Here is a 13442-nt window from a genome sequence, read left to right on the forward strand (position 1 = left end):
CCCCTCCACGTACTGACTGATGGTTCGGCCCCATTCAACTTCTGGGTCTCCAAATTGTCCACGTGGCCAGAGCTAGCCTTTTATGCCTTGGAGGTGCTGGCCTGCCCGGCGGCCAGCATTTTGTCTGAACGTGTATTCAGCACGGCAGGGGGCGTCATTACAGACAAACGCAGCCGCCTGTCTACAGCCAATGTGGACAAGCTGACGTTCATAAAAATGAACCAGGCATGGATCCCACGGGACCTGTCCATCCCTTGTGCAGATTAGACATTAATTACCTCCCCTTAACAATATATTATTGTACTCCAGGGCACTTCCTCATTCAATCCTATTTTTATTTTCATTTTACCATTATATTGCGGGGCAACCCAAAGTTGAATGAACCTCTCCTCTGTCTGGGTGCCGGGGCCTAAATGTGTGACAGTGGCCTGTTCCAGTGGTGGGTGACGTGAAGCCTGATTCTCTGCTATGACATGAAGACTGATTCTGTGCTGACATGAAGCCAGATTCTCTGTTACGCGACCTCTCTCCTCTGCCTGGGTGCCTGGGCCTAAATATGTGACAGTGGCCTGTTCCAGTGGTGGGTGACGTGAAGCCTGATTCTCTGCTATGACATGAAGACTGATTCTCTGCTGACATGAAGCCAGATTCTCTGCTATGGCATGAAGAGACTGCTTCTCTGCTGACGTGAAGCCCGATTCTCTGCTATGGGACCTCTGTCCAATTGATATTGGTTAATTTTTTTTTTTTTTTAATTCATTTCTCTATCCACATTTGTTTGCAGGGGATTTACCTACATGTTGCTGCCTTTTGCAGCCCTCTAGCTCTTTCCTGGGCTAATTCTTCTGGCAGAAGTGATGGCCACTAGTAACGCAGTTTTGAACGATTTTAGTTTTAAAGAGCAGTCACTTAATGGTTCGAAGGGGGGACGTGATAATCCTGTGAGAACTATATTTAAGTCCCAGGTAGGAATGCGAGATTTTAACGTTGGACGTATTCTGGTAACCGCTCTCCTAAATCTCCTGATCCATTTATGATATGCCAATTCAGTGTCGTAGAAACAACTTAAAGCGGATACTTGAACTCTGAGGGTAGAAGGTCTTAAACCTATAATCGAAGCCATTTTGTAAGAAATCTAGAATCGATTGTATATTGGGAGCGGATTTATTAGGAGAGGATGATCCCAACCAAGAACAAAATTTCTTCAAGATCTTTATATAAATGGTAAAGGTAACCACCTTCCTGGAGTCCTTTAGAGTAGAAATCACCGGATCCGAAAGACCCTAGGATTTCAGGATTTGGGTTTCAGGATCCAAGCTGTCAAATTTAGAAAGTCCGGGTCCGGATGAAAAATTGGACCTTGATGTAGAAGGTCCTTCCTCCTTGGACCTTCGATGGCCATCTTCCGAATAACGGGAAACCAGCACTTTTTCGGCCAACAAGGTGTTATCAGTATGATGATATTTTTTCCGTCCTGATGGATCTTCTGTATAACCTTTGGTATTATCGGAAGCGGCGGGAAGGCATAGTACAGCGTTCGGCCCCAAGTGATGGAGAAGGCGTCTAGACTCCACGGATTGTCCCTGGGGTCTAGGGAGAAAAATGTTGGAACCTTTGAATTTTCCCGAGAGGCGAACAGGTCCACTTCCGGTATGCCCCATTTGTTTGTTATCATATGGAAGATCTCTTTGTTCAAGGACCATTCCGATTGGTCTTTTTCCTGCTTAAGTAGTCGGCTTTTATATTCAGAGATCCTTTTAGGTGAATTGCTGAAATGGATTATATGTTTATTTCTGCCCAACTGAATATTTTTGAGTATAGTTTTAGTAGACTCATAGATTTTGTACCTCCTTGATGGTTTAGGTATTTTATGGTTGTCGTGTTGTCCGATAGTATTTTTAGAAGACGGCCCCGGAGTTGTGATTCTGCAATCTTCAGCGTTTCCCATACCGCTCTCAGCTCTCGGTAGTTTGATGACTGACTACTGATTGAACTGGACCATGGTCCCTGATTATATACTTTGCTGACCTTCGACCCCCCAGCCCCACTGGCTTGCGTCTGTGATGATCTGGGTGTGAGGTATCGTCTTCCATGTTACTCCTCTGGTCAAGTTCTCCTGGATCCTCCACCACCGAAGTGAGGATTTTATCCTCTGAGGTATGGTAACCCTGTGATCTAGAGAGAAAACTTGTTTGTCCCATACTCTGAGTATCCACATTTGAAGAGGTCTGAAGTAAATCTGACACCATTGGACTGATGGGATGCAAGAAGTGAGGACGCCTAGAAGACTCATCGAGTCTCTGATGGAATAGGTTATTCTGGATGAAAATACCTTGATCTTCCGTTGGATGTCAGATATCTTGTCCCGAGGTAGACTGGTTAGCTGTTTTTGAGAGTCCAGGATAACTCCTAGGAACCTGATCTTGGTCGATGGTACAAGGTTCGATTTCATTCTGTTGACCATCCATCCCAGTCTGTCCAATGTTCCAGGTCTTTCTGTAGTTGGGAAGGAGAGTTGTTGGTTATTAAGAAATCGTCCAGATATGGGAAGATTGTTAATCCTTTTTTCCTCAGATATGCTACTACCTCTATTATCAGTTTTGTGAACACCAGAGGCGCCGAGGATATGCCGAAAGGGAGAGTGGTTTTCCCTTTACCACTGTAAGGTCTGTTCTGGTTAGAGGGGGCACAAAAGGGGTATTTTCTTTTGTAGGCCTTTTCTTCTGGCAAACCCTTTTTATCCAAAGCTTTCTCAAGTATTTTATCTAATTCGGGCCCGAATATATATTCCCCTGAGAAAGGTATAGAACAAAGTCTCGATTTAGAGACCTTGTCCCCCCGACCAACATTTTACCCAAAGGGCTCTCCGAGCCGCATTTGAGAGCCCTGCATCCTTAGCCTCAAACCAAACGGATTCTGCGGAGACATCAGCAAGAAATGCCGTGGCAGATTTTAAGAGTGGGAGCGCACTTAGAATTTCTTCGTTATCAGAGACACGATTTTCTATCTCCGAAAGCCATACAAACATGGATCTGGCTACAGAGGTAGCAGCTATGTTAGATTTTAGATTGTACATAGCCGCCTCCCAAGAACTGCATAATAGACCATCGGCCTTCCTATCCATATGGTCTCTTAGTTGTGATGAGTCTTCAAAGGGTAGAGAGGTCTTTTTATTGACTTTTGCTACCTGCGCATCTATTTTAGGAATCGTATTAAATATTTTGGCTTCCTCCTGATCAAAAAGTAGACGACTGATAAGCTCTGGAGATTCCTAGACGCTTTTCCGGATCAAACCATTCGTCTAATATCAAACCTTTAATGTTTTCATTAATAGGGAACACTCGTTTTTTTTCACTCGCAGTCCACCGAACATTTCTTCCTGAACAGAAGGGGTTGGTTGAATTTCTTCTACCCCCATGGTTGCCCTGACTGCTTTAAAGGGAACCTGTCACCTGGATTTTGGGTATAGAGCTGAGGACATGGATTGCTAGATGGCCGCTAGCACATCCGCAATACCCAGTCCCCATAGCTCTGTGTGCTTTTATTGTGTAAAAAAAACGATTTAATACATATGCAAATTAAACTGAGATGAGTCAGAGCTTGAAAATATCACTCTTCTCTGGTCACACAAGTAAGATATGACTCATATGTTAATTTGCATAAAAGGCGGGAAGTACAAAAATGCATAATACTTATTGAATTAGTCTGCAAATGAAATTAAAAGTGTAATTTATATGTTTAGGGTAACACAATGAACATTTAGAAACGCTCAGTGAGGGTAGCATAGTAGAGGTGACAGGTTCCCTTTAAGTAACTCTGGCATATCATCTGAAGAGAAATAGAATCTTTTTCTACCTTCAGGGATATCTCGATCAGATTGTCTGTCATCTTCCTCCCATGCTTTGGAGGAAGAGGCACCATCGAATTCATCTGATTCAGAGGAAAAGGAATCCCCTGTTCTCAGACGCTTGTGTGGGAGTTCAATTTGAGGAGGGGTATTTTTTTGTAATCCGGACATAGATGCCAAAGAAGATTTAATTTCTTCCTGCATCATGGTGCTGAACTCATCCATTAATGATGGTTGTTCGTTCCATATAATCCTGGCAATACAAGCACCGCATAGCTTTTTCAAATAGTCATCTGGCAAACTTTTATAGCAAGAAACGCATTTTGTAGATTTCTTGGGCTTCCTTTGCGTTTCTTTAGAAATCTAAGGGCAAAGGAATAAAGCCCCATTAGTAAATAGAGAAGCCCAATGAATCCATCACATCTGGCCAGAAAACAGCATTGGATTAGATTTCCGCCACAGAGGGACTTACCCAAGGCGGCGCAGCAGCTTTTGAGTGCTCTGGTGTGGACATCCTGGAGGGATAGAGGAGGCAACAACTCACCACAACCAGGAACACTGGGGAGAAGGATAAAATGTCAAACTTTCTTCCGGTCCCGCCAAATATGCGCTGCCTTCGTCACTTCCGGTGATGTCATCTCAGCACCGGAAGTGATGTAACTTACAGGTCTTTCTCAAAAAATTTGCATATTGTGATAAAGTTAATTATTTTCTGTAATGTACTGATAAACATTAGACTTTCATATATTTTAGATTCATTACACACAACTGAAGTAGTTCAAGCCTTTTCTTGTTTTAATATTGTGAATTTTGGCATACAGCTCATGAAAACCCAAAATTCCTATCTCAAAAAATTAGCATATCATGAAAAGGTTCTCTAAACGAGCTATTAACCTAATCATATGAATCAACTAATTAACTCTAAAACACCTGCAAAAGATTCCTGAGGCTTTTAAAAACTCCCAGTCTGGTTCATTACTCAAAACCGCAATCATGGGTAAGACTGCCGACCTGACTGCTGTCCAGAAGGCCATCATTGACACCCTCAAGCAAGAGGGTAAGACACAGAAAGAAATTTCTGAACGAATAGGCTGTTCCCAGAGTGCTGTATCAAGGCACCTCAGTGGGAAGTCTGTGGGAAGGAAAAAGTGTGGCAGAAAATGCTGCACAACGAGAAGAGGTGACCAGACCCTGAGGAAGATTGTGGAGAAGGACAGATTCCAGAACTTGGGGGACCTGCGGAAGCAGTGGACCGAGTCTGGAGTAGAAACATCCAGAGCCACCGTGTACAGGCGTGTGCAGGAAATGGGCTACAGGTGCCGCATTCCCCAGGTCAAGCCACTTTTGAACCAGAAACAGCGGCAGAAGCGCCTGACCTGGGCTACAGAGAAGCAGCACTGGACTGTTGCTCAGTGGTCCAAAGTACTTTTTTCGGATGAATGCAAATTTTGCATGTCATTCGGAAATCAAGGTGCCAGAGTCTGGAGGAAGACTGGGGAGAGGGAAATGCCAAAATGCCTGAAGTCCAGTGTCAAGTATCCACAGTCAGTGATGGTCTGGGGTGCCATGTCAGCTGCTGGTGTTGGTCCACTGTGTTTTATCAAGGGCAGGGTCAATGCAGCTAGCTATCAGGAGATTTTGGAGCACTTCATGCTTCCATCTGCTGAAAAGCTTTATGGAGATGAAGATTTCATTTTTCAGCACGACCTGGCACCTGCTCACAGTGCCAAAACCACTGGTAAATGGTTTACTGACCATGGTATTACTGTGCTCAATTGGCCTGCCAACTCTCCTGACCTGAACCCCATAGAGAATCTGTGGGATATTGGGAAGAGAAAGTTGAGAGACGCAAGACCCAACACTCTGGATGAGCTTAAGGCCGCTATCGAAGCATCCTGGGCCTCCATAACACCTCAGCAGTGCCACAGGCTGATTGCCTCCATGCCACGCCGCATTGAAGCAGTCATTTCTGCAAAAGGATTCCCGACCAAGTATTGAGTGCATAACTGAACTTAATTATTTGAAGGTTGACTTTTTTTGTATTAAAAACACTTTTCTTTTATTGGTCGGATGAAATATGCAAATTTTTTTAGATAGGAATTTTGAGTTTTCATGAGCTGTATGCCAAAATCATCAACATTAAAACAAGAAAAGGCTTGAACTACTTCAGTTGTGTGTAATGAATCTAAAATATATGAAAGTCTAATGTTTATCAGTACATTACAGAAAATTATGAACTTTATCACAATATGCAAATTTTTTGAGAAGGACCTGTATATAGCGCCCGCCGGCGCTGGGCGCGCAACCCAGCTGGAACTAACGGAGCCCAGGCGGGAGTCAGCAGCCCCGGGAGCAGGCCCCAGAAAATACCGGAGCGAGGCCTCCCGATCCACTCACCATGGGGATATGGTGTTAAGGTGCGCATCTTCTTCATCTCCCCGGCGCGAGGCACACAAGGAGACCTGTCTCCGCCCCTGTCCTCTGTAGGGACAGAAAACACTGGTGTTGGTGGTGGGAGGGGGGTATTTAAACCTTTCTCTGCTTCCTGCCCCTACAGAGGTCAATCTCCTTGTGTTGCTGTCGTGGTGATGCTATGGAAAGAGGACATATCAGGGAAAAAGAGGATGTATGGTCACCATAACACAATGTCTTCTTGCACAAACGAATCCGACTGGCATCAAGGGATTTTGGATCAGTGAAACTTGGTATAAAATAATCACTGAATTAAAGAAGATGTTGTCCTACAGTTATATATCTATTTAGGCTTTATGGACCGGACTCTGGATGGAGGCATACCCGCCTTTGTGGCTGTGCTATAGTCTCTGGGACTTTGTGCACTGGATATTGGGGGTATTCCCCTCCTAGAGACAAAAAGACTGAGACAATCTTAATTAACATTGAGATATTACAGGTATAATTGTTCTACCATGTCAGTTCCCTTTTCATTACAGAGAAGTCTTTATTCTGCTGCCGGACTTGCTGGAGAATGCATGTTAACCAGCGCCTGCAAAAATGTTATTTAAATCTCTGCCATGTTGTAGGATAGTTTTTTGTTCATTTGGAAACCAAAACTATACATGACAATAAAAAATAAAAATAAATGTAAATTACAAAAAGGCTATTGGGTATATAAACGTGCTCTACATCTTGAATATATAGAATTTGTCATCATGAGAGGCAATCTTGTCTATGTATTGCAACATTACTGGTCAAATAAAAAAAATCATGATACACACAAAAAAGGCAAAGCAAACATTTGACAAATGATAGAAATGCAATGCTGCAACACTGCCATCTAGTGTATGAAAAACACAAATGACATTATGCAGAAGAGGATTAAGATAGACTACAATGTTATACCCAAAGCTGTACCGTTTACATATACAATGCATTCTGAAAGTCTTCAGACCTATACACTTTTTTCACATTTTGCTATGTTGCAGCCTTGTGATAAAATAAATAAAAACTAGTTTCCCCCCCATCATTCTGCACTCAATAATAATAAGAAAAGTGAAAACAGAATATTCAAAATCGTTGCTAATTTATTGAAAAGGAAAAACTAATTTATTGCATTGACATAAGTATTCAGACCCTTTACTCAGTACTTGGTTGATGCACCTTTGGCAGTGATTACAGCCTCCAGTCTTCCTGAGTATGATGCCACAAGGTTTGCACACCTGGATTTGGGGATTTTCTGCCACTTCTTCATTTCTCTCTGTAGACCTTCTCAAGCTCTGTCAGTTTGGATGGGGACCGTAGTGGACAGCCATTTTCAGGTCTCTCCAGAGATAGTTCAATTGGGTTCAAGTCAGGGCTCTGGCTGGGCCACTCAAGGACATTCACAGTTGTCCCTAAGCCATTCCTGTGTGGTCTTGACTGTGTGGTCTTAGGGTCATTGTCTTGTTGGAAGGTGAACGTTTGGCCCAGTCTGAGGTCCAGAGCACTCTGGATCAGGTTTTCATTAAGAATCTCTCTGTACTTTGCCCCATTCAGCTTTTCATCAACCCTGACCAGTCTCCCTGTTCCAGCTGTTGAAAAACAGTCCTACAGCACGATGGTATTGGGCAGGGATGGTATTGGGCAGGTGATGAGCAGTGCCTGGTTTGCTTCAGACATGACCCTTAGAATTGAGCTTGAAAAGGTTCAAGCTTGGTTTCATCATATAAAAGACAGGCTTTCATGTGTCTTTTATGCAGGGGAGGCTTCTTTCTGGCCACTCTACCATAAAGCCCGGATTGGTGGAATGCTGTAGTGATTGTTGATGTGGGGGTTTTCCCATTTGCACACAGGATCTTTGGAGCTCAGCCAGAGTGATTATTTGGTTCTTGGTCACATTTGTTACCAAGGCCCATCTCCTCTGATTACTTAGTTTGGTGGGGTGGCCAGCTCTATGAAGAGACCTGGTTGTTCCACACTTCTTCCATTTAAGAATTATGGAGGCCACTGTGCTCTTGGAAAGTTTCAGTGCATATTTGTTTTGTACCCTTCTGCAGATCTGTGCTTCCACACAATCTTGCCTCTGAGCTCTACCAGTATGGCTTGAATTTGGCTCTGTCTGAATTTACCACAGGTGGACTCTAGTCAAAGTGCAGAAACATCTAAAAGACGATCAAGAGAAATGGGAGTCCCAAGAGCAAAATTTCAAGTGTCATTGTAAAGCGTCTGAATACTGTCAAAATTTTATTTTTCCTTTTTAATAAATGTGCAAAAACTTCCAATTTCAGTTGTCATTTTTTCATCAAGGGGTGTTGAGTAAAGATTGATGGGGGAAGCTGGATTTTTTTTTATTTTTAGGCCGCAACCTAAAACGTGAAAAAAAGTGAAAGGGTCTGAAGACTTTCGGAATGTATTGTACAAATGCTATGGCTGATAAATACATCAGCTACGATGAAAAAAAATATAAAACTGATAACTATAGCAGAGAGCTAATCTAGTCATCAAGCTTACACGCATGTTCAATACGCATGCTATTGAAAAGCTGATGAAAAAGTTTAAGATGCCCATAGATATCAATTAGCCAGATTTATGCCAAAAGCATACATCTGGTGGATCCTTCGAACTGTGTTAAAAAGCATTGCCTACAATTTTCAATATAATTGGATGGAACAAAAAAATACTCAAATTAGCCACAATATTATAACCACTGGCCAAATACTGTAAAGATACCTCTCGCATCACCAAATAAGCTCTGACTTGCTGAGGAATGGACTCCACAAGACCTCTGATGATAGTAGCAGAACCATAAGTTATTTAAAGGGCATCTGTCAGCAGACTTGTCCCAAGGACACTGGCTGACCTGTTGCATGTGCGCTTGGCGGCTGAAGGAATCTGTGTTGGTCCCATGTTCATATGTGCCCACAGTGCTGAGAAAACTTATGTTTTAATATATGCACTATATGTTTTAATATATGCAAATGAGCTTCTAGGAGCAAGGGGGAGTTGTCATTACACCTAGAGGCTCTGCTCTCTCTGCAACTGCCGCCACCACTGGATAGGACCAGGCAGTGAAAACTTTTTTTTTTTCAGCACATCTCATAGATGCTCAGTCCATATGAGATTTGAGAAATTTAGAGGCCAAGTCAACACTTTGAACTCAAACTATTTCTGAACAGTTTTTGCAGAGTGACAGAAGGCACATTATCCTGCCGAAAGAGTCGACTGCTATTATGGAATGCCGTTGCCCTGAGGCATGTACTTTGTTTCCAACAGTAGTTAGGTAGTACTTTCACAAGAACATCCACATCAACCCAAGGTTTCCCAGCATAATACTGCTCAAAGCATCAACAGCTTTCAAAACTCCTAATGTTTTTTTTAAGTATAAAACACAACACAAGCATTGGCTGTAATTTTTCTTTTTATTACAAAACAATTTCAAAAAGGCTTTCCATAAAATAGAATAAAAACTGTAATAAGCTTGAAGACATTCAAATGCAAGACACAAACATGTGATATGAGCAATATTGTAATCAACCATGATCTGTGATAAAAAAAAATTGTCTATTGTAGTCATATATCGACAAGGCCAAATGAAGATATTAACTGAAAGAGACCATAAAAAATTGACAGTCAGTCAATGGGTACACTACACATCACAAGAATATTGCATCTGTCCATACCTTGGCTGTTTCCATGGTTTGCGGATCAAAGATTAAACAACCATGAAAGTCCGAGATAATCTCTGTTCATGAAAACAAATGTAGTAACAGTGAAGATGCATGTGCATTGGCCAACCATAGAATTCACCCGAGGTCACAGAAAAGCAGCATACAACTACAGTTGCAACAGTCACTACTGCAGGGAGGATTTGTCCAATCACCAGACTGTGGGAATATTGCACCAACTTGAAAGAACCATTTTAAAATGTAGTCTGGTTATACAACATTTAAAGGGGTTGCCCAGTCTTATATAAAAAACAAAACACAAAGTAAAAGTGAAAACTAAAACTTCACACTGCTCTTAGATGCTCATGCACAGTACATTTGAGTAGTCTTTCCCTGTGCTCTCATGTCTAATTTGCTAACAGGAAGTTATCATCTGCCATGTTACAGATATAGTGGAGATGCAACCAATCACCGGTCAGGGATACAAGCCTGCTAGCTTACATTATTATTGTCACTCCTATTTGCTTTTCAATGTTTGTAATAACACCCACACAATGCAGAGGCTACCAACTTGAAACAGTGCAGAGGCTGCTGGAATTAAAGGACTTCATTAACTAGCAAATTCTCTGTGCAGATATAAAAACAGCTGGATAAGGCATAGAAGTTAACAGAGGGGAAGTAAATAACTACAATTCAAGTACTATTCAAAAATCCTTCTTCTCTACCCAACATTGCTATGCATGGAGTGTATAGCTTCAAAAGGCAATTAGGCTACCAAATAGCACTCTTTTTCATTATAGGCATTTAATCTTTAAATCACTAAAAACGCCATAATTATTTAATATGCTTTTTGTTTCAATTCCTCATCATTTTCAACATATCTGCTTGCTGTCTGTCAGTAAATCAGTTGTTACTATGTAGTTAACCGCTAACACACTGGCATTTGTAAAGGAGATCTGTAATAAAGCTTTATTTAGGTCAGAGGACTGCATAGACTGCTAGACAGTGACAAACCCGAAAAATGTTTTCATTCACTGACAACAAGAAGTAATACTGGACTTGGGAGGAAATTAAAAAGTATGTTATAAAGTTGCACAGCCTTTCATTATCAAGTAATAAAACTTTAAACTGACAAGTCCCTTATAAGCTATGGGAATCCGTTAATGCATTTTTTACTGCACTTATTTTCGTAAATAAAATATTTTTCCAATAGGTCTCCATTCAATATTTTTCATCATTTTTCTTCTGCAGCCTGCAGAAGGGTGTTGCAGGCTGCATAGGTCTGTTCAGCGTGAAATCTCTTCTGACTTCTTAGTCGGTAGTCCCTCTCCCATCAGCGCTTGTAAATGCTCACTGGAGCTGAATCATGCTCAAGACAATCTGTCTGATGGATTTCACTCTGAATGGAACAGCGAAGCCTGCAATGTATGAGAACACAGGCAGGCTGCAGAAGACAAACAGCGAAGCATTTTTAGTAAAGACCTATTGGAAACATATTTTTAATACCACAATAAGTAGACGACACAGGAACAGTTTCTTTATGACTTGCATTATGCCGCTGAAAATCTTTTCAGTCGCTTCTCTCCATCTCCTTAGTAACAGACAAAAAAATGGCAGTCAGCATACACTGTAATGTAAGAAAGGGAAATTCTGTAGTCTGTTTCTATGGGGACAGCGAGCAGCAATTAATGGAATTTTAAATGATCTGCTGCGAATCTCAGCAAGACTGAAGCTAGACTTTGAGATTACGTGGGCCTACATTTGAGGTAGGCACTGAAAAAATGATTGCGCTGTATAGCGAGTATAAGGTATTATATGAACATAATAAGTTACAGTAGTGTTGTAAATGAATTTATATAAATGATGCACGAAAATGGACATCCAAAAGTTAGATGGTTACCTTTGTTTCAATAAACATTGCATAAATCAATAGGACGGGTTAATATAAGAAATGTTGTAATATATCTTATCAGAGAAAAATGCTTCCCAAACAACATTCTACTGAAAGATCAGATCACATGCTGCCCATAGAAGTCTATAGAGCGGGGAGAGGAAAGACTGAGTGGGCTGGAGTAAGGGAGAGAAAAAAAAAAGAAAAGAAAAAAAGACACACGTGTCCATAGTAGTCTATGGAGAGGGAAGGAAGAATAGAGCTAGAGGGAGAAAGGCATTTTTTTTCTGTTACGATATATTAAAGTTATATATTCACCTGTATTATCGATTTATGCAAAGGTGGGTGAAACAAGTGACCACCTAAATGGCATCTGTCAGCAGATCTGTAGCTATGACACTGGCTGACCTGTTACATGTGCACTTGGCAGCTGAAGACATCTGTGTTAGTCCAATGTTCATATGCGTCCACCTCGTTGAGAAAAATGATGTTTTAATATATGCAAATGAGTCAATTCGCATAAAACGTCGTTCTAAGCTCCAGCTCCATACAGTATTAAAATGTATTGGCTCCGATGAGCCGAAGTTATTGCTTTGCGAAGTCTCGCAAGACTTCACGCAATAACTTCATAAATTGGTACTGTAAAAAAAACATTTCCCGAACTCTGGTTCGGTTCCAAGCAATAACTTCGGCTCATCGGAGCCAATACATTCTAATACTGTACGGAGCTCCAGCTCCGTACAGTATTAGAACTAAGTTTTATGTGAATCGTCTTCGGATGTTTCATCCGAAGTCGATTCGCTCATCCCTACAAATGATCCTCTAGGAGCAATGGGGGCGTTGCCTTTACTCCTAAAGGCTCTGTTCTCTCTGCAACCAATAAATAGGACCCAAGGTGAGGAGACTTGCTCCCCATTCTTACCACACATGCCCTAATGAGGAATCTCTAGCATTCATGACAGCTAGAGATGAGCGAATTTCATATTTTGAAATTCGCTCACGCTTCGCTTACTGGTAAAAGGTGAAGTGCATTATGCATTCCGCTACCACGGTCCATAACGCAATTCTATGACGGAATGCCTTTTAGAGGCATTCCGTCATAATAGAAGTCTATCGGCACCAAAACGGATCTGTTCCGTTATGCAGGGGAGTCCTCTCCTGCATAACAGGAACGGGACAGATCCGTTTTGCAGCCCATAGACTTCTATTATGACGGAATGCCTCTAAAAGGCATCCCGTTATGGTCCATGGTAACGCAATTCACCTTTTTCCAGTAAAAGAAGCGTGAACGAATTTCATAACCTGAAATTCACTCATCTCTAATGACAGCATGTTAAAGCAGCCTGAAAAACAACTCATACCAGTATGACAATACTCTGACAATTACTACATATATTTCTTTGCACAAGAGGGGTCCGTCCTAAAGAATGAGGCCGTCCGATTATCCGAAATATATCTATTAGGTATCCACTATACATTTTTCTGTACTTAAGCAACTGTAAAACATTGACAGACGGTAAACCATAGGAGAAAATATGCTGCATATACAAATCAGAAACCACAGTATAGGCTGCATCATATCTTCTTGTGGCTATGGAATTTA

Source organism: Bufo bufo, chromosome 7 (assembly GCF_905171765.1).
Source record: "Bufo bufo chromosome 7, aBufBuf1.1, whole genome shotgun sequence".
NCBI classification, from domain to species: Eukaryota; Metazoa; Chordata; class Amphibia; order Anura; family Bufonidae; genus Bufo; species Bufo bufo.